This window comes from Vanellus vanellus (assembly GCF_965231255.1).
Source record: "Vanellus vanellus genome assembly, chromosome: 4".
In the NCBI taxonomy this organism is placed as follows: domain Eukaryota; kingdom Metazoa; phylum Chordata; class Aves; order Charadriiformes; family Charadriidae; genus Vanellus; species Vanellus vanellus.
Genome location: NC_138909.1, coordinates 11,733,235 through 11,756,292, shown reverse-complemented (window position 1 = coordinate 11,756,292; position 23,058 = coordinate 11,733,235). Strand labels below are relative to the sequence as shown.

The 23,058-nt window shown below is 36.5% G+C and overlaps 1 long non-coding RNA gene across 1 annotated transcript in view; it reads left to right on the top strand.

The window, feature by feature from the left end:
• Positions 1 to 1,366: 1,366 nt before the first annotated feature.
• Positions 1,367 to 23,058, top strand: part of LOC309671041 — a 38,712-nt gene continuing 17,020 nt past the window's right edge. The window contains exons 1-4 of the long non-coding RNA XR_014269098.1: positions 1,367 to 1,394; positions 2,726 to 2,906; positions 3,511 to 3,555; positions 5,487 to 5,586. This is a non-coding gene — a long non-coding RNA (uncharacterized lncRNA). The remainder of the gene's footprint in view (positions 1,395 to 2,725; positions 2,907 to 3,510; positions 3,556 to 5,486; positions 5,587 to 23,058) is intronic.

The following is a 23,058-nucleotide window of genomic DNA, read 5'->3' as shown; positions in this document are numbered from 1 at the left end:
ACCACCATAGCAGAAGCTAGGCTACTGTGAGTTTACCAGACATCTTTCCAATATCTTCTAAATTTGTATAGAGCCTTCTTGTTTACATGCTTATTAAATTATTTGTTATTCCAACAGTTTCTGGCAGAGAATGAGTTTTAGAAGATTAGTAACATCTTAAAAAGCTGGAAATAAACTCAGTATATCAATGCTTAATTTGGCATTATATCACGGTGTTTACATTAGCATAAATAATAGTAGAGAGCATCTGAGACGGAAGCCTAGGGACTGTGATTCTGCTAAGCGGAGTCTTACTGTACAGACAAAGGTAATACAGAATGCATTTTGAAGGTGTAAGTGTTGTAAATTATGATGCCGTATTTTTCCAAGAAGGAGGAAGGAAAAATTTGTGGGATTATTCACTATTTTCTCTATGGTACTTGCTGTCCAAAAGTCTCCATTTTAGGTGATTCTTCTTGGAAAGTGAGGTAGTTCAATTAAACGCTTTTAGAAAGATTTTATCTTTCACTGTCATACAAAACTCTAAATGTGAGTACAAGGACATAATTAGAACAACATCTATTTGCAGAAAAGCAAATGCTACTTCAAAGTGTGTTGCAAGTTTGTAATGTAGACTCAGTTACCTTGTAATTATTATTGACAGTATTTCTTTTAGAATCTTTGATTATTGATTGTATTCCTAATTAAGAACAAGTATACCGTTATGTTTCAGGTTGCATGCCAATAAAACAATGTTCAGGACATTATGAAAAAGCCCCCTGCTCCTGGGACCCCTTGGAAATCAGACACAAATTTTTAAGGGAACATCTTGAGCCACAGATTTGCCAAGGTTTACTTTTATATTTAGGTTCCTAAACTATTGTAATAAAATTATTTTTAGTGATTTTAAAGGAAAACACGTATGAAAAATGACCTGGTGTTTGCATATCGGGTTCCAGCCCTTTTTACCTCCAGCGTAAGTCTGACAAAGACCATGTTCAAAATGAATTAATATTTCTTTCGTTCACTGTGTTTTGTTTGGTTTTCTTGCTCTTAATTAAATACTTCCCATCAGCACTGTGAAGTAGAAAGAGAATTATTTTAATAGTATCATAATTACGAGATTAGCGAAGTTCAGGCGATATTTTATCTCCTACCCTGGTTTACTGTCACATTAAACTCATAACGTTAAATTTTATCTCCTCTTTAAACGCTAGGAATACTTTTCAGCTGTGAGATGGTGCGGAAGATTTAGGAGCTGTAAACCACTTGGGACATCTTTCCTGTGTCCTTACACCTCCTGGAAGCTTCCTCGGGAAGGCCTGATAAGTAGTTCTGAAATGTTTAGATTAACATACTTTTTCACTTCCCTTCTTTGGAGTAGAGGATCCAAAAACGGAAATGCTTAGTCCTAGGTATGTCGTATGCCTCCAGCTATAAATTATGGAGCAAATCAGCAATATGTTTGATGACGTGTCTGAAGAAGTTTTCTCCTATTCATAGTAGTCATTTGAAGTGTCAACAGTAATGTAAGCAGAAGAATAATTAGGTCTAAGGTATGCAACACTGTTAGACAAGGTCGTTTAGTTCTACTTGCTTTAACTGGACAGAATTTGAAATCTTTCTCTAGTCCACTGACTACAATGGGAGTGAGGCAAGACAAGCAAACTGCGTTTTGACTGAACTTATATTTATCACAGCATAATAGTAAAATAATTTGAATGGTAAATTATAGATTATAATTGTAAAATTATAGTGAAAAGCAAAATTATTAAATGCACGCATCTAAATAAGGTAGCATTACAGTAATCTAGCTGATTTTTAAGGTGGTAGAGCATTATCTGGTAATTTCTGCACAAAGTCATACTTTTGTTCAGCTTCAGCATCTCTGTTTAGACAGAATGAAGAGCTATTAGAGAAGTTGCTTTTAAGTCTAATTAATATAATTAAAAACAAGTGCTTTATTTCTTCTCTGTTTTTGTTTAATTTTGAAGGTGAAACTGAATTTTGCTGTCTTTGCTAATCTCACTTTGTCTGCTAGACAGAAAACGCCTGTCATACCTCTTTTAATGCAGATGTGTGACGATCATAAAGCTACAACCTAAATTTGTCTTGAATAAGCAAAACAGATGCACTTTCCAAAACTCATCGCATTACTAAGCTGTTTCAAATATTTTGTCTATCGTAAATTAAGAATACCAGGGTTTTTCTGACCCTTGTTCCATAAAAGTCTCAGTCTATTATCTAAAGAGGAAATAGCACTTTCCTGCTTGCTCTGCTCTTTATACATTGGAGAATTGTGTTTTCTCACTTAGTTACCGTTTCGTTCTAGAAACTCACGTGCAGTCAACCATCTACCATGAACCTGAAAGTCTTAATCCTCCACCCCATGCACTGTGAAGTGACTTAGATTCCTTGTTGCCAACAATGAGCTTGTTTCTAGATGTGGAATGTAACCCTAGGTCTTGACATTAGAGATGCCTGACAGTAACTGAGCTATGAATTTTTCCTTCCTTTTGACATTGTATCCTTGTTTAATTTGTTATGAAAGCAAATAAATTTTAGTTTCAGCTCTTAAGGGTTGAGGGAGGTGGTGGGGTGTTTAGGTTTTTTTATCATCAAAAGCATTAATAATAAAAGTTTGGGTTATTTTAAACACAAACTTATGAAATTGAAAGAATACTGATCAAAATTTCCTGTCTTCTTGTCTCTGCTAACAGTACAGATTTTTCTCTGCTTCTTTCAGGCTTTGAGAAAAGTAGTATGAATTCGGCTAAGTCATGTTAAGTGGAAAAAAGAGACTGTTGAAGTGTTTGCCTTTGAGAAAGGAGAAAGTTTTGTGACATGCAGTGCTTCAGCATTGAAAGAGTTGAATAATTCTGGTTGCGAGAGTTGCAACTAAACAACTCACATCACTACATCTTGAGGTACATCAACAACAAGTGATCTGTAAAAGAATCCTTATGTTAGTTTTCTCTCACGTTTTTGCTGATTTTTGTGGGATTTTTATTATCTGAAACTGTACAATTTCAGTTTTCATTGAGTGAGTGGCAATTATTGCTATAGCCAGACTAATAATTCAGGTAACAAGCTGTTCATGGACTGAGAACCAACTCATATTTTTTGTTTCTGGGTTGCTGACGCATCTCTCTCTCCTAGATGTAGTGGCAAAATATTTGAGACTCAAGAGAAATGCAAGTCATAAACTAGACGCAAAGGAAAACACACAGCCCTGCCCAAATCCTCAAAACGCTCATGCAGTAGTTAATTTGTTCTGAAGTAAATTCAAAATGTATATGACTTTTTTGGAGGTAGGAGGGGAACAATAACATTTTTTTATTTCATTCAGCATTGTCAGCGGTAGAATTTGGTTAAATATTTTATTTACGACGGTGTGTAGAGTATGGTAGAATATTTTGCAAAAATACATATTGTGTTATATCCATGCACAATTAGATAAGTGTGCAGTGTTTTGCAGAGAAAGCCAGTCTTGGAGGCCTTTATTAATTCTTTTCTCTGTTTTTCTTTAAGCTGCTGGCAGCAGAAGATGTGATTGAAACCTTGCTTTATTGATAAGTAAGTCACCTACAATAAACACCTAATTTACTTTTGTTATAAATTAGAGGGGATTCTATTGTGGATTCAGTCATGCACAGGTGACCTCATTTATTTCTTAATTACAACCATGAAATTCTGAAATGCTACTGAGGTGTCACAGCTGAGACTGAAATAGCCCAAAATGTGACTTTTCAGTCCTCTGACCGTAGTGAAGTCAGTTCAGGGATACTGAAGTTCTTTCTGTGTAAGCTGTGTTTCATCACAAATCCACTTGACTCTCTTTTTGGATTATCAGGTTGTGGGGATTTACTCTTACAATTCAACCTGAAGTTTTTAGAATCTCTGGCGTGTGGTTTTAGCCATGCTTGCTTTTTGAAATGTCTATTGAAAATATGCCTGCCACATAGTTGCTTGTGACAATCTCAGTTTAAAAAATTGTCCATTGGAGATCCATGTGAAAAGAATCAGTAGGCTAGTAACACTGATGTCGTGCATCGCCTTTATTTCTGATGCTTGTGGTGGCTGAGCTGCTGCCCAGACTCCTGTGGGCTTCAGAAATGTGCTCGAAAACAAGGTTCCCACCCTGCAGTTCTTCTTGCGTCTATGCAGACAACTTTTCCACTACAGATATTCCTGTGTTTCTCTCACAGGACTAAGAAATCATGTTGTCATAGAAAATTTTTTCAGACTGTACCTGTAAATTTTTCATATTTGGAAAACAAATTGTAAATCTAGCCACCATTAACATCCACAGATTCAGCAGTAGAGAACCTTTTACTACCTGAACTGAATGTGCCGGTTCTAAAGTGTTTCCTTCACTGGTCCTACAAAACACCTTCACCCCTAGAAGTTCTTGCTAACCGCTGCTTTCATGTTATTTGTATTGATCTTCTGTGGCTTTGGAGAGAAGAAAGCATGCTGCTGCTTCCCTGTTGTATCTGCACTGCTTGTGGATGTTTATAAATGTTCATAGGCATGCGGTCCTTGCACATGGTATCTTTGCTTTGTTATTTATGCTGATGTTTTGACCAGAACTTTTATACTAGTAAACTAACTGTACATTGACAAGGAATCAGGTAAGGGATACTGCTGATGCAATATATTCGTTGGGATACTCTTAGAGGAGTTATTGACCACTACAGTTAGCTGTCTCAGGGCAAATAGAGTTTGAAAATATTTTGAAAGCACAGAGCGTGTCCAATTCTGCAACTCCTCCTTTGGCTTTATATATTGCACGTATCTTGCCAAATCATTGAGTTTGTCTAAAGAGATACCTAAAAAACATAAGTAGGTTAGAGAGGGAGGGAAATGAATACTTTGGGTAATAGATTAGAGATGCAGAGTTTCTGGAAGTGACTAAGAGCAATCCTTATTAACATGAAGGTTAACGAGTTGCTCCTTGCATCTGTGACAAATAGACGGTTTAATGCTGAACTCAAGTAACAGGAGCACCTGGCAGTCAATGTCGTTAACAGGAGTGGCTAACATTAATTTGGTTAATAAGCGAGCAACACTAGAGAGTTTAGCTTTTAAGCATTAAGTGCAGTGAGGCCTTCCTACCTAGCAGAAGAACAATGACTTTCTAAAAGTTAATTTAAGCTCTTCGTCAGAGGCAGAAAATCAACCCAGACATCAGCTGTATTTCTTAGAGAGTAGACATCAACGTTTAAGAGGGATGTAATTGGGAGTGGGAGAGAAATATTGAAAGAAACCCTCAAAAACCCTTAAAGCGTAGCACCTGGGAACCTTCAGGTGCATGCAAGATTGTAAGAGAAGACTTTAAAACAAGACAGGTGAAGCCCTAGTGTGAATTAAGAACAGCTGTGGTGAAAAGGTGACACAGCTGCTCTCATTGCCTTGCAGTCAGCTTCAGGGTGAGAATTCAGCCTGCTGGGGGATGTGTTTCTTGGTGGTTGCTGTACATTGTCTATCTCGTTCCTTGTCTCCAGGACCTGAAAATAATAATTTGCCAGTTCTGTGGTGAAGAAGTGAGACAAGTACCGATGGAGCAGAGGAGCTGAAGATAAATTAATTTTTACTGATGGTCAGGTACATGGTTGATGTTCTGTCGGGTGCTGGTGGTGTTTTCGTGCAAGTTTGTATGCTGGTGTTTGGGTTTGTTTCCTTTTTCCTTCTCCATTTGCTGGGACTCAGATGCTTAATCTGCAGGCAAATATTCCTTACTTCTTGCGTAGGCTTCTGAAGGGGGGAGAGAAAAGTATCAGGATTCAAGGCAGTGCCATTTAAAAGTTATAACGCTTAACAAGTAGAGAAAAGAGATCTAACTGCCTCTCTGTGTCTTTCACCCTCCTGTTCATAATCCTTTTACATAGACAGTCTGTGATGAGTAGATACTCTTTTATGTTCTCCCACTGTTTTTTTTCTGCATCTCTATGTATTGTTTTTGAAAAGGAAGGTAAGGGCAGATGAAGTCAAAGAAATAATTTAGGCAAATGGATATTTCTAAGGTTATTTTGTGATTATTGGGAAATCTGCAAAGTTCTTCCCTGTCATGTCTTATGTTTCTTGGGTTTTTGGGTTGCATTTTTTTTGGTTTGGTGGAGAGTTGTTTTCGGTTTGCTTTTTATGGTTTTTTGGGGTTGGGTTTTTTTTGTGTTCCATGAAAGGGTTTTAAGTGGTCAGTCCTGGTAGCAAATTTTTAAATTATTAAAACCTACCTTATATAGAGTATACAACTGTGGACAATAATCACCCTGAAATGACACTGATCTCTGTTACCATGGTTTTTAAATTGAATAAGTACATTAGGATGAGGAAAAATGTTTTAGAAAGGTGCTTCTTCTAGCATTAATGAGTTGGCTACAATATCAAAGATAATGAAAAACAGACAAACTTGTAGGTGTGTCAGGAATGTATTTCAAATGAAAGACTTGGTATTTTGCTTCTTATTTCCTTTCCTGTCTTTACACTTCCCCCATTCTGGTTATCTGTTGGAGTGCTGTAAACTGTATTAGCTCAGAACGATGCTATCTAAGGTGGTTTGATCAAATGAATTGGTACTGCTATGTAATTAGTATGCACTGACCAGAACCATAACTGAGGGATTAAGATAAAAATGCTTTGCATGCTTTTATGTCTATAGGAGGTTGGTAATTTTTCTGATGACGTGGCTTTCTTCAAGTTGGGGGTAACTGGAAAACATACAGCGCATTTTAATTCTGCCTGTACCGTATCATACGCTGTAGAAGGTTTTCCAATTTTTTCTTTTTAAACTTTTAGTCTTTGATTTTATTTTAAAACATTTTGCTGGATTTATTTGATTTGCTTTTTATTTGAATTTGTAGGAGGCTGAGGATAAGGTCGACAGGAAAGTGGGGGTGTTATTAGTATATATGATATAACTGTATTCTGTCTTTAATGAGTGTAGATGTCCACCAATAGTTAACTAACTTTTAGGTAAGGCATAAATCTTCACTGTTGTGAAATATGTCAGAACCATGTTATGAACAACTCTGAGTCATTTTGTTTATACACTTAAACAAATCTTTTGGTGAATGTACTTCAATTGTGAGTTCCATAAGGAAAGACACGAATAATCACTTCATTTTGAAATTCTGTGTTTCTTTCTGAAGATGTCCACACTGATTTATCTTGTGCGAACAAATCAAATGACAGTTTGCCCACATTTTGTTTGTGTTTATGTAAATATGCTGTATTTGCAGATCTAATCTAAAATATTTCATCACACATGTTTTTCTTATGCACAAGAATAACTCCTACAGGAAAACGAAATCTTGCAGCAAAGGAGCAATAATAAACATAGGAGGAATTTCATAAATAGCTGCTTGTTTTCTGAATAAATAAAACAATTTCTTTCTATTGTTCTCTTGTGTCACTCCAGAAGCAACTTGTTAAAATTCTGAGGATAGCTAGAATGATGACTTTTTTTTTTTTATTTATTTTTTCAAACTTGTGATTGAGTCTATCCTCCAGGTACTGCTAACTTATTCTGGCTGATTGTAAGCTCTCCATTCACTTCTGAGAAGTAAAAAAACCTTTGAGGTCGGCCAGACTGTGCCTAAATCAAAAGTATTTAAAAAAAAAAAAAAAAGGAATAAATAAACCAGAAAGAACATCTCTGTTTTTCTCGGCAAGGTCAATTGCTTAATCCTTTTCCTGAGATTATACAAATTCATCAGTGCCCAGTGGGCCTGCCTGTCATTGCCCTGAACCTTACACAGTCGCTTAGCTTGTACAAACTAAGTGAAAAGAGACGGAAAATGCTATCAAATCAGAATGGTTTCCTTTCACATCAATTCTATAATGACATAAATGACTACATAAATTACAGCAGAAAGTGAGATTTTTCCATCACGACATTTGAAGCAAAGTGCAGCCTTGGTATAAACTCAGCAATTCCTTTCTGGTCTTGTTTGTTTGTATAAAAGACTTGAGTTTTTCAGAAGAAACACTAACCTGAAGTGTTAAAACCTGCAAGGCTCTGGCTGAATCGTGCTGACAGGTGAGAGTAAACAAATACAAAAATGGAAAGTGTTTGTCTTTGGGTAGGGGAGGGAGTTTCTAGTTGAATCTGGAAAAAGGAAAGGGCTATCTTCTGATGCTTGGTAACAGCTAAATCTGAGTTGGAGCTGGACCTATCTTTAGCTGGTGGCTTTAGTACAGCCATGATTGAACTTACTGTGTAAACAAGCTCTTTTCACAGGGAAATTACTAGATGACCAAACTCCACAATCCAGACCTCTGGTAAATTGTCTAAAAAGGATTCTTTTGACGTAAAATTCCCTATCGTTTTGTCATTACAACCTACAGAGAAAGTATTTAAAATACTTCCAGTAACTCAATTCTGTCATTATTTTGTATAAAACTAGCTATTTCTCATACACTTACGATCTTTTTTTCTGTTAAATAACCTAGGACAGTGAACATCTTTCCCTGCAACTAGAAGGAACTGAGAGGAAAGTCATAATTGTGCTCATTTTTCTCACCAGTTTCTTCCACTCCATCCTTTTTCTTTTTTTTTTTTCTTTGTACTGTCCAAATCACAAATCCATTCTGCTCATTCTCTAATGTAACTTGTAATCTTGATATGCAGGAGAGGCGAAATGTACCTTGCAAAGCAGTTGTCAGCCAAAGTGAAGTGGGAAGGCAGATCCCCAAAATGCGCTGGGGTCCTTGACCTGCTTTGATTGACGCAGATACGCATGACTGGTGCAGTGACAGGCTCAGCAAGCCATGAAGTAGTTTTGTTTAACCGGGGAATTGTCCAAGTCTGGGAGTGTTACTTATCTGGTGTGTGTCTATGAATAAATATTTAAGTTTGTGTGTTAATGGTGCCTTTACAGCTGAACTGAATCTCTCGCATCATGCACTGCGATCTTGCCGTGTGTGCTGAACAATGAAATTTGGGGGGGGGGGGGGGGGCAGCTCCTTGATGTGTGAAGAGCTGGTAGCAATTCACTTTGACACTTGACCTGATCAAATTCAGTGTTCGTAAAAACAAATAAAAAACCTTCTTTGAAGGCCAGCGCGGTGCTTGTATTACTTATGTTTGCTAACAGCTGGGATAGCTCCTACTCGTCATATTACAGTGTGGCTCGGTTTTGGATTTTGGGTTGGTTTTTTTTTTTTTAGGAGCTTCACCAGGCTCCACCTTCTGTCCATTAGGCTGTAGAAAATTATTGGGGTCCTGACTGGACACACTTTGAGCAGCTTTTTTCTGTTAGGAAACAGTGGATTCCTCCCAGTAGTGGATCCTGTAGCATTATCCTGGCTAATCCTAAAAAATCCCTTTCCTCTTGTACACACTGCATGATGGTATTTCAGGCTTATCCTGCACCATTAAGGTGATTAGGGTACCTGCTATTGAAAAGCGGTGTTCAGAGCCTGCAGTAAAACGAGAGGGAAGTGGCAGAAATACAGCAGTGAAACAGAGGGAAGAAAACCAAACCATTAGTTAACACAGCATTTAAAATATAGCAGTTGAGTTCTTGAAATATTGAAGGATTTTAGACAGCTGCCGCACCTCAGCTATTAAATACTGCTCCATTACTGAAACGTGATAACTGGGTGAGAACTCTCTGTTAAGTTAACGTAGGGCGGGCAGGTTTTTTAAAACGGTATTTTTACCTTTTCTAAGGTATGGTAGGAGTGCCCGCTGTTGGTTGTTTTCTGTCTTAGGGTAAGCCTTTTAGACCTGCACCCCTTAGCTAAGGGGTGGTTTAAACTGAAGTGCCATTTTATTTCAACAAATTAATAACTTTCTCAGTTTAATCCTTTCTCTACTTCCTTGCGTGTGTATGTGTGCAATACGCTTAAGCAGTTAATGGTTTAATACTTAGTATTTTATGTGTATTTTGGTTATGTTTCTAAGTATGACCATCTGAAATTCCTTGGTAATGTTTATTATTTATGATATTTGAGTGAAAATATATAGGTAAGGATAAGTCTGTGAAAGAGCTGTCATTGCAGATCTTTTCGGAATGGTTTTCCCCAGGATCAGGATAAACCTGTTCTTCCCCAAGCATCATCTAAATCGCACCTTTCTGAATGCTGACTGCGATTAGTGCCCTCATAGTAGGTATTTCCCTCAACTGTGGCTCCTAATTCTGCACTCTCGCCAGCATCTGCGGTGTGTGGGAGTGTTGTTTGGAAACCTCTGTCTTGTTTTGTGCATCTCCCCGGACTTATTTACTAATGGCTGTCATCTCTCTACCTTTTGCACCTCTTCCGATACTCTCACCTTTTCTGAATACCTTCTGCTGTTTCCGCAGCCTGCTTGGGTTTTTCCTGGGCTACCTTTTACCCTGCTGCTGCCTGGCAGACCTGCCTGTGCTCTGCTCACATATCACTTTATTATCTCAGTATTGAGCGTCATTTGGAAAGTGCAATGCTGTCTAAAGTTATAGTCTTCACCGGCCAATCTATCAGGCTGAGGGATAAAGATTGCTTTGCAAAAACTATGACCTTTATAATGATAAATATGTTGTCCTATTCATCACAATAAATATAAAGCATTGTCCTGACTTGCTGATAGGGCAGTGCATGTGCTATGAAGAGCAATGTTATTCCATGTATGCCATTTCTATGTATGCAGGACTTTGATTTAAGAATTAAATAGAAATAAACACAAGCGTGAAGGTTGAATAAGACAGATTCATATAATTTAAGAGATGTAATTAAAACACTATAGACAGGAAATGTATTACTATTAAAATCATTTTAGAAAGCATTTTTCTATACTAAAGAGCTAATTTGTATTTTTATGGCTTGATTAATATACTGTGATGAAATTCTAAAGCTGCAAAGCATTAATTGTCATAGAACTAAGACTAAAGCCTAATATTTTAATTTTAATGTGTTCAGAGCAGTTTAATGCTGTTCAGTTCTCTATTGCTGTGTGCTTTAAGCGGCTAAAAGATCCTTTGAAATTAGGAAAGACTAATTGTTTTAAATTTAAGCACGTTTGATGAACAGGGCAGTGCACTGTGGCTTAGAATATCAGAGTTCAATTTTGGCACCTTTTTACTGCTCTCTAACATGATCTACATCAATTTCTAACCCTCATTTTCTTTGACTCTTTTCTGTTGTTTCAGTGGTCTCTCCAGTTGTTGTCCTTTCAACTTGTTTGTAAGATTCCAACCACCTTGGCGTCCTGATCTTAACAACTTTTAGAAATATGGGAGAAAATAAGACAAATGTGAACAACTTTATTAAATAGGAGACTGATATTAATTCACTATGTACTCATGATATTTCTCTCTTCCTTTAGCCCCAAATTGTATTTCCTTAAAGTTTACACTAGGCAGTTTAAATGTCTTATAGCCATCATAACTTTTACAGTAAGAGGGAAATATACTGCAGATTTAATTTTATTTTTGCCAGTGCAATGCAAAACTTCCTCTAAGATTCATAAAAAATTAAAATTTGCTGAACAGTAAACTTTATAGTTACTCAAAATTGAATGTCTACCATACCATGTTTCTGTTCATGACTAAAAATGACAATTTTATGCAATGGAAAAGCAGTCACCCCTAACTTTCCAGTACTACTTCGTACCTTGAAACAGACACAGAGATCGGATTTTAAGCCTGCAATACATTTATGTTTATGTGTGTCTTTTGGGGGATCTATGCGCTAAAGACAGAGGTACTTTATAGTAAAGAGAACAGAATTCATGTATATGATGAAGGAATTAGGGGCTGAAATCCTATCAACATTACAATGGAGGTTAGACTAGATTGTAATGTTGTTATCTTCTGATTTTAAAAACTAAGTCACTGAGCTGATTATATCTTCCTTTGTGCTCAAAGAAGCATTGCTTTATGATCCCTTGCTTTTGAAATGAAGTATAAAAAGTTTCTAGTGCATTTGAAATATAGCAAACTCTAAAAGCAGGGATTTTGTTTGTTTGTTTGTTTCTCCCAGTATACATGATATGCAAAGTTATCAGCTTCCATGTGGAATGATTTGAACTCACACTCTTGTGCATTTTCAACCCAACAAAATTTGTCAAGTGGAATCTCTATGCTATTATGAAATAGCATAATAGTATATTCTTTCTTAGTTCATAAGTTTTATCTTCCTGCCTCAACCACCACACTTGCAAACAAAAATTACCAGGGGAAATCTTAGGATTTTTTTCCATTTTATTTTCCTTTTTAGTAATAGTGGAATACGTTAGGGCTGGGGGGGTTGTTTGTTTGGGTGACCATGGAAACACCCATTTGTCTTTTCCTTTAATAAATCGGACTTTCCAAGCTTTGTTTTTACTGCTTAAAAGTGTGGAAGTATTTAATGTTCATTTAAAATTTGCTTCAGGCAGCTTCTGTGAGTTTATCTGCTCATTAAAGAACAACAGAGCATTTCAAATAAGCAGTGTTGCTGTAGTGTTTGGTACAGAAAGATTTCAGCTATATATATATCTATATATCTTTATTTTTCCCCTGGAGCTTCTCTCAGATGAGTAATGTTTGGGATAAAGCTAGGTGGAAGAATAATACAAACTGAAAAAATATTGTTTATATATTTGATCAAAACCAATTATATTTTGTTCCTTAAAGGTTTAATTAGCTCTGTTTTTCTTTGAAATTAAAACCAAGTTGTTCTGTGGTAATATTCTCCCAACAGCTACTTGATGACATGTGTTAAGTCTATTCTTTAGCATTATTAAGGAATATTTTATAACTGAATTGTTCTGAAGTGTTTTCCCCTTTCTCATACCTTGAAATTTTACCAGAAAGAAGAGCATTCGGGTTAATGAAAAATATTTCAATTGGCTACTAGTCTCTTTCTAGCGCAGATGGGTTCCAAATTATGAAAATGGTTTACTAAGAGGGTTTATCTGGAGATACTATCAGCCTGATGAAGGTTGAACGGAATACAGCTGCAGGCATAAACACTCAATTACCTGAGAAGCCTTTGTCCACTATTATTTTCAATTTGAGCCAGAAACCTTGTCCCTGATAGCTCATAACCCATCACCCGGTCTCTTTAGTTATACTAACCTGAGGGGAGAAATCAAATCTCTGCTGAAATGTTAAAGAAAATACAAAAACACTCTTTCTGACTAGTATGTAATCCAGGCAAATTTTCTCACTCTGCTGGGACTTCATTGCTATGGACCTTTTGACCAAATTTATCAGGCTGATGGAGATTTGGTGAAGCTTTAGAGAGGGCCATTAAAATCCATACCCATTGAAATGAAAATTACTTTCTCTTCCTGCACAGAAAGTGAATGCAAACTTGGTAATAAAAGTGCCTTCTATTAAAGAAGATTGCTTATGTCAAAAATGCGCACTTTAATCTGACTGCCTTTGAACTCATTAGGTTTTATCAAACCTGAATATATTGGAAGCTAGGGAAAAAAAATGAATTTTAAAATGAAGTGTAACTCAGATATGGGGGCAGGGGCAGTAACGAAGATGAGTCTGTACAAAAGTTATGTATTCCAGAACCAAATATAAAAATGGTTTGAGGTTAAAAAGTGGCTTGAAGGAAAATGATTGTTAAAGATTGTAGGACTGAAAATTAACTTGCATGATTTCACCTGATTAAAATCTGCTACCTGTATCTTGCTTCATCACAGGTGTGATGACAGCACTCAGAAGCAAAGGAAAGCAGATATCCTGTTAGGAATAACTTCTCAGCATTGTTTCTTTCGCTCGTTTTGGCTCATATCATGTACTCAATAGTAAAAGTACAAAACCCAAAGATGGTACATAAAGATGTGTTCCAGGATATCTGTAACTGATACATGTAAATATGTAAAGAAGTACATGATTTGCCTTGGTCACTAAACTAACACTTCTGCCTGTTAGGTAGACTTGAGATCAACCAACATTAATATACAGGCTGTGTAGAAAGGATGATGTGGCTCCAAACCAGTGGAGATGATGAGCACTGCTGGTAAGACTGGCTAGGAATTTCAGGGTACTAAATATTGTAAGTGAAACAGCTGGGTTTTGGTTAGCCACATTGAGTTGTACCAGATAGAGCATATGTAGGGGGGGTTCAAGTCAGTGTGAGTACAACAGAGAAATCTTCCCCACCCAAGCACACATTTTATCTAGTGGGACAACACTGATTTCTGAAGTACTTTGGATTGTACCAGTGCTGAAGGAAGAATTCTGCAGTGACTTTAATAAAGTAGTAGTTCAGAATTTGTTTTCTTCTCTTACTTTTCTCTGTTTCACTTACTCCCTCTATGCTCTGCTTCTTGCTGAAATAGAAATATCAGTTCCAGAATTGTCTCCAGCATCTTCCAGGTGAAAGCTATCTGGCTTACAAGCCTTTTGCATACTGCTGATGAAGAAACTGAAAATTACTTTTCTGTGCAAATAGTTTAAGGTTGTCGTTCTCCTATTGCAAGTTCAGAAAGGTCAATAATTGAAAGATATTATCAGAATCTTGCATATCATCGTTTCTAAGAGGAAAAGTTTTCTGGGGCTTGGGATGAGTTTCATCTCGGTTTTTAGAAATGGGTAGGTAGGAACAGCTGAACTCAATCTGACTTCTTGCTCAGGGGAAAAACTCATCAATCTCTTTTATGCCATTGAGGTGGGTAACTCAGGGCTGTCTGGAGATCTTGCTGACGGGTAGGGTGTTATGCCGCTAATGTCTATGGCTGGGTAAGATGGCTCCTGCTGCTGAGATCTCAGACAAAGACATAACGGGTGTTTTCCTTGAGGCTATAACAATTTTGGGGGTTTGGTGGTTCAGAAAAACTAAAGACGACCCCCTACCCTTCACCAAGAAAAAATAAAAAAGGCTGTTGGCGAGACAGTACATTGTTTCAAGGGAGCAGATTTAGGAAGCAGACAATGACAGAAATAGCTAAAGCCCTCTGGTGGCTGATATCTGTTAGGGCATGAAGAATATAAAGTTTCATGAGGGAGGCAAGGGGGTGGAGAAATTATGTGAATGCTGTCCCCTTCTCTGTGGGGAGAAGGTATTTATATCTCCGTGTGTGTACACAGTATCTGTTCTGAAGCAAAAACCTCGTTGAATGCTAAAATCTCCTTAGGCAATTAAGAGAGAGAAAATAAATTTGGGAAAGCTGAGTAAAAAACGATGAATTGGGACTGATTTTGAGATTTATGTCCTGTCATCAGTTGGATAATACTAATGCTTTTGCATAGGTTAAGCAAAGTAAGAAATAGGTCTTTTTGTGGGGTCTTTGATTCTTCAAGGAAACAGAAAATGAATGGGATAGTTAAGGCCATATTTCATTTGCTGGTGGAACTCACTCATGTTTTAAAATACTATGGCCTCTGAAAATGAATGCTTTGCATCATCTGTATTGTAGAAGGTGGCAAATTCCTGTTAATTCCAGAGTATTGCTTGCTGAATTTAGGTTTGTGTTGGATGCTGCTGTTCTTAGAAACTGTTTTTCACGTTACTCTTATGCTCAGCTTATGGGTAACATGTTTTTTATCCCAGATGGTTTAAGAATATTTCCTTAAATGAGCAATCAGCTAAATGTATTTGAAGGGGCTCTGTGAAGCAGACTTTTTCAATTTCATTTTAAAAAAAAAGCGTAAGTCTGTGTTATAAGGGATGTAAAATCCTATCCTGATATCGTTTATTCACAGTGGAATGAATCTCATAATTCACCTGTGAGAGCTGAAATGTGGCCATGACATGCAATGGAAAATGACTGCAGATTGGCAGAGTGGGAAGGAGGAGGAGGTCTGTGAGATAATGAGATCCTGCAAGTGACTTCTTTGACATACATAGGTGTGTGACAAATGTGACAATTAATAAGCATACAGTTCATGTTCCAAAAAGGCTTGGGAATCATCTGTAATACACTTCATTTTTCTCTGGGAAACCACTTCATACTGTGTTTTGTTTATTTATGATGACGCTAATTAATATTTATACATAGTGTGGGTAAAACAAAGAATCGCTTTTGAATCCTCTGGAATGCAACTGATTTCCCCCTAAAATAGAATTCTTTCAAAATAGAGAAAATCCTATATTTCTGGCAGGGCGGCTATATATGTGTATGCCCTGGATAAAAATAGTAAGTGTATATATAGTTTTTATCACTTAAGTCCTTTCAGCATCTCCCAGAGATAAGAAACATTTGTCACATTTTGAAGGGGTTTTCATTGACAAAGGCTTCAATCATGCAGAAAGCTGTTTTCAGATTTCCATAAAACAAAGCAGACACCATTTACATGATAAATTGCTCCTAGACAACAATCTTAGCTGACTACCCAAGTGCTTGATTCTGTTATCACTGATTTGTCCTTCAGTTTTCAGCAGAATGAAAATGAAGGACTTGCAACTAATTGTGCCAGGAAAACAGAGCTAATTTGCTCATACTGCCAAAAAAAAAAAAAAAAAAAAAAGGATTGTAAGTCATTAGAGTTGAGCGTAAATCATATCATATGCAATAACAAAGCATTATTAATGGCTGTACTCTCCTACAAAGAGCCTGAGGGTGATATTTTGTAGTAAAATTACTTCTTGAAAGGTCTAACACTTTTTTTTTTTTTTAAAAGCAGAGACATGTATTTCTAGATGCTGCAGAAAATTGTCTTCCAACAAAAGCTTTGAATCTGTGTTATTTTTTTATCATTACCAATCAAAAGGAGGAAATAAAGTTTAGATATAGAAATGCGTTTTAGACTCCCGTTATTACCAAATTTTATTCTGGTAAAGATATTGGAAACTGGATACACTTTTAATTTTAACCTATCAAAATGCAAAGCAAGAGGTTGATCGATACTTTAACTAGTATCATGCTGAACTGCTAGTCTGCTTGAAGTACTCTGTTTTATCTCTTCCCAGCCAGACCGACAGTTCCGAATATCACAGTTGTTGAGTATGCCAAAGGAGAAAATCTGACCTCAACAGAGAGTTCAAGCATTCCCTTCTTAAGAATGCCAGATTTTTTTTCAGAACTGTTTGGGAATGAGATTAAACGAGCTTTGACACTGACGTAGACACTTTTAGCGATTTTGGTCACAGTGAAATATTGTCCCTGTTAGCAAATATTATGCCTAATGTTAGCTGTGCCTTCTGTTCTATGATTATCTGCTCTTAGGCTTTCATCTTGCGCCTTTTTATTGTACCAGGGAGCGTTTGTTGTTGCATTATTTTTTTTTTTATTATTTTAAAAAAAGCCATTTCCTGAATTTTTAACGATCATCTTTTTCTGCTTTTTGCAGTTTCTGTTGTTATTGTAACCGTGCTTTTGATTAAGAAATAATATTAGGGCAATAGGCTTGAAGATGAAGCAATACTGTTTTTAACTTCAAGCTGATGAGTGTAATTTTGGTCTGTATGGTCTTGGTTTTAAATTAGGCTTGGATTCTATTGCTAACCAAGAGATTCTGAAACAGGATGATGTTGTGTCTTGCTTGAAAACAAATAGGGTAGAAAATAATAAAATGGAACTGGGAAGGAGAACTAGAATAACAATGAAAAGATGTAATTTCATAACTTTGTGACGTAAACAACTGGTTCCAAGTCATCTATTAATATTCCAGTCTCTGTTACTGTGCAGCTAGTTCACCTTAACTATTACACTGAAAATAGATCTTGAGAAAAGATACTCGGAAGAGTAGCAACATAAAGACAAATTTTTTTTTTTTTTTGTATTAGTGATTATTTTGTGTATATTTTTATTTCAAATTCCCCAAACACAAGAAGAAAATAGCCCCTACTTGGACTTCCAAATAAAACAAACATAACCCCAAAGTGAAATATAACAAGGTTTGGGTTTCAGGATTATTTATTTATTGTCAGCAGTTCCTGTGTGAATTTCTGCTCAGATACTATGCTGTAGCTATTTAATCCTAAACTATTCCAAGACTATTCGGTCTGACGTAGGCTTGAAAAGAAAAAAATGAAACTCAACAGTTGTGTTTTGGGGTTTTTTTTGGTGTGGGTTTTGGTTTTGCTGTAATCTTTTTTTGTTTTGTTTTGTTTTTTTTCTCTCCTGATTTTCTTAAATAACTTGTATGTGTGTCTGAGCTCATTGTGTAAACATTGATGGGATGCATGTGCAGCTTCAGGTGGAGTTGTCAAACTTCGGCTATGTTGTCTTCAAGGCCAAATTGGAGTCCTTATACAGTCTGACTTAGTAATAAGTGAAAGGAAGGATAGCTTTTAGGAGTAAATATTGAAATTAAAATCAGAAGCATTCCACATTAAATTCAATGAATGCATGATTAGGAGGAAAAGTCTGTGACAGAAAAGATACCTGACTTACTGGTAATTCTCTTCCTCTTGTGCCGTCTCATGGCACGTGTACAGGATGATATTCGAGCGAGAGCTTGTAAGGACTACTGGACTGCACCTATATTCTAAATTTTGTGAGTAGTCTTGCCTGCAACTGTTGTATTTACTGTGTTAATAGTTACAATACTGATAATCAAATTAGATCATAAAATTCACCATGAATCACATGTATGACACCCAAACTACCTGTGTTTAAAAATATCCCTTTTCTTTCTCTATTGCATCGTGAAGATATTGAGGCAATAGGTATAGCTAGATGACCCTCCCTTACTACTTTCTGAAGCTCTGTATGAAATTCTTTGTGCTTATGTGAAAAGATCAGTCTCTTTCAAATAACTTTAAGATTGCACAGTGTCTAAGAAAATAAATGTTCATAAGGACATGAACAGCCAAGTGGATTTTCTGTCCTGTAATGACTTCAAAACGTATTTCAGTCCAGTTATAAATGTGGGCAGTAATAATAGTACTATTTTTGAAAGAGTCTGGTCAATATTGCAACTTCCCGAAATGACTCTTCGGGACAAACTTTTAAAAATAAATAAAGCTCTTTCTAACTGGAGAAACAGACTGCAAAAGGAACAAGTTCACATATTACAGAAATTATACTATAAGCAATATGTTATTTTAAATCTGGTCACATCTGTATGGAAGATTTGAAGGTTTTAAAAGACGGAAGGCTAGAAATTAAGTAAATCTGAAATTTCTGTAGCAGTCACGCAGTTCCAAACACAGTTGATGAGACTAAATTCACTTGTGTAGAGGAAAGCTGACAAATATTTGTTGGAAAAATTGCACAGGATATCAGAAAGATTTATAGTAGTTATTCAGAATGGCTCTATAGGATTCCACTTGATTGCTTAACTGAAGTATTTTGTGTAATTGCTGTTATAATATAAATACTGGTAGTCATGCAGTACGTATCAATAAGAAACTGTATGCATGTGAAATTTGAACTGAGATACTTTTCTTCCATTCACCATTAGGAATCATCCAGAAACTGTTATTTAATGTAATCTCAGACTTAAAATTTCCCAAAATGCCCTTAATAAGTGATGGGGAAATAGGGTTTATTTCATTATCATAAAGAGAATTCTGGAATCACAGAAGCCATAAAATATATTAAAGTGCTTCCTTCTGGAAGCATCAGAAATAGATTAAAACTACTAAATCTGAGTGCTTTGAAAGGCAGGAGTGTGGCAGATGACATACCTCTGCTCAGAAAGGAACCGTGGGTGTGAACAGGGAGAGCGGAGGAGGAATTTGGGCAGTTCACTGAACCGAGTGAGCACTGGTTTCCCTTTGGAGACAACCTAACATGAACAATCTAAATAGCAGATAAATAATTATATTTGTCTAGCATATTTAAAAAACGCATAGAGGAACAATGGATTGGTATAACACACTGACTACATGTGTGCATTCTGTTCTACCTGTGTAACATTTCTGTGCTAGGTAAAAATGAGGACAAAACTGCATAAACAAATTTACATTTCCCACCTAAAAACACCTGGTTTTTTAAATAATCTAGGATGCCCTCCATAAACGTATGGATTAGTTGTGTCGGTTGTGCTTTGTATATCTTGCTTGATAACCATGTAGCCACCAGCTTGATTTCCTATTTCTCCCCTAAGCCTTCAGTATTTGATTCTTTCTCTGCCATCTCCTGGCAGAGATGGACTTGGGAAAAAAACTTGGATTGAAATTTCTTTGTACTCAGAAGAAGCTGCTAAAATCCTTCTTTCCTGATTGAAGAATTAATTGAAAATTCTATTGGAAGACATAGCATCTGATTTTTATGTTGCTTTCTAGGGGTGGAATTAAGGGGGTTTCTATGTCACATAGTAAAAGAATCTTTTTTTTTTTTTTTTTTCCTCTTTTGAATTCTGCTATCCCAAACAGTTTTTCTCCAAAGGAGTGTCTACCACTTCTTTTTTTTGTTTCTTCTTGACTGTTGTTGTTCAAGCCTGAGTTAACTTATCTGGGTGCCAGCTGTCTTCTGACTTGCCAAAAAGACTCAAATATTATCTAATTTTAGAAGAATGAAGTTTGGGAGCCTTAAGTAATCCAATGTTTTTATCTGAGATAGGCTTCATCAAGATGCAAAGAAAAATGCTCCTCCCCCCCAAAAAAAATAAATTAGAGACTTGTAGAACTGAGTACTGGTTGTAGAACAAGGATTTAGGTGGGTGACAATTTCTAGTCTGGAAGCATCTGGAGAACCTTAGCCTGCCCACATTATCAGTGGGCTGTAAGGTGGCATCGCCTGTCCCTGCGAGAAAGCTAACAAAGTTCAGCAGCAACCTAGGTTTACTAGAGGCTGGTTCACACCCTACGTGAAAGGGCAGAAGGCATAAGTTTCCACATCAAATGAGTGATGAGTCACAACACCTGAATCAGGACCACTTGCAAAGACTCTCTTGATAATTTTGACCTTTCTAGAATTGTATCTGATGGAAGTGAAACTGCTCCCTTCATTTACTGAAGTGATTCCATCACTATATCTCTGAGTTATGGGATTCAGAAAGGTGTGTTCCCAACTGTGTGACTGATCAATGTTTTCTGGTTTGTTAATTTTTTTAATTTTTTTAGAGGAGAGCCTAGATCCCACTTCATTCTCTGCCTTCCTTTTACCCATATGGATGTTTCACAGGAAAGGAAACTCTTTAGACCCCAGGAGAAAGCCTCACTGCATGATGGATGTAATTTGGTTGTGTGCTTGACGGGGTCTGTGGGATGCTGAGTGGGAGGTGCACGTTCCCAGAGTTCAGGTTCTTTTTTTCTTTTTTTTTCTTGGTAGTAGTTAGGAGACTTGAAAAAACTTCTACACTGGTGTTCCCAAACATATTGACATGATTTTGATTAGGCTATCTTACGTAATAATTTTTTTTTCTCATTTCATTTTTATGGAATCATATTCCAAATGCTTCTTTATTACTTAAAAGGTCATCCTCTGTTTTCCTTTGTCTGTCGCTACTTATGCTCTTCTCATTAGTACTAATGTTCCAGTTAGGTCCTCATCAAACTTGATCTATGTTAAAAAGCACAAGGATTAGAAAACTGACAGTTCTTGATTTTTAGTTCTGCCAAATATAAAAAATTGTGTGTGTGAAAATTTCTGGCATGTCTCTTGCTCTGTATAGGCTCTGTTTGGGAAGGGAATACTGATCCCTAGAACTGAAAGTAAGAATACGCTGAACTATATATATAAAAAGAAGTGGTTTAGGGGTAAAAACACAAATTAAAAAAAATGAAGAGAAAGCAGAAAGTTCTCTAAGGAAATAGAATTCTCAGATTGCATGGATTTGTCATTTGCCAGTAATCTAGGATGGTGTTTCTCAGACTGTCCTCTGTAGAGCACTTTTATGTAGTCTGAGGAGTTACTTTTGTCAAAATTGTGCAGCAATGATGAAAAATTGAAATAAGAGGTCAACCCAGTATCCTAGGAAATTTCACTTGGGTCTGGCTTCAAGGAGAATTGCCACTGTTCCCTTTTATTTCTGTCTTATGGGGTTCCTGGACAAGAAATGAAGTTAGCTTCTCTTTCTTTAATGTGCCTGTGCTGTAAGGACAGCTGAGTTCGGTGCTCTTGGTACTAAAATTGGAAGGGAGAGACAAAAGAGAGCAAGGTAAATAGCAGGATCGTCTGGAATCATGTAATTTAAAGTCTAAATAATATTAGTAAGTGTAAAAACGTTAGTAAATGAAATAATCTGTTAGTGGGGCATCGGAAACAGAATAAACATACGATTTTAAATTTACTTTCCCCTCACAACAATGAGAAAAATGGGTTCAGTTCTCATGTTAATTATTCTCCTAAATATTGTGGTAACAGTATTTTTAATGTAACTGCAGGATGTTGCTTTGCAAAGAATCTGCAGCCAGGACGTGCATGTAAATTACTGAATAACAGCTGACATAGAGGAAGGAGAGAGAGGAATACTTTGTTCATAAAGAGATTTCCCCTCCGTGCAAATAAGACACCAACTGAAATGCATCGTATGAGTAAAATAGGATTACGATCTTAGTGCAATGACAGTTTCCTTTCAGGTGAATTAAATCTGATGGTGATGCATTCCATTATAGAGAAGAAGGAATTTTGTTGCAGCCTAAGATTCACAGGATACTGAAAGGGAAAAACGTTATGGCAATGGAAGATAAACCTCCTTAAAGGAAACTTGGGAAGTATTTATTTTGTAGAAAAGCAGCAGAAATTAGATGACTAGAAGGGAAATGATTAAATATTCACAGAATTAATGCAACAGCCACAACTATCGAATGTTTCAATTAACCATTTTTTTCCAGTGTGCTAAATTTCGTCCTGCGTGTTAGGCTAGAAAGTTTTCCCAGTAAGCTTTCTCATATTTTGGCTACTCTGCATTCTTTGAATTGTGTCATCTTAATTATACATTTCTCTGTCATCTTTCGTGTTTCTGCATTGTTCTTCCATATCAATACTTATATGGGAAAAGGAAGTTTAACTCTGTTATTTACTTTGGAGTTAGAGAAAATTTCTCGTCCTTGAATTTTCATATGTTGAGAGCTTGCAGTGGTGCTGAAAGAATATAGAGAGACAAGCCCTATTTCTGTGTTTTTATAACACAGAATTGAGGGATGGGACTGTTTAGATTAAAACAAACAAACAGAAGATCAAAACTCTGAAACCTTAAAGGGCTCTTAATTTCAGTTACTGAAAATGTAGTCATGCGATCTCATTACCAATAGTGGTAGTTTCGCTAATTGAAATATGATTTGCTTTAACCAGTTTTCAAACTTTGCCCACTATTGCAT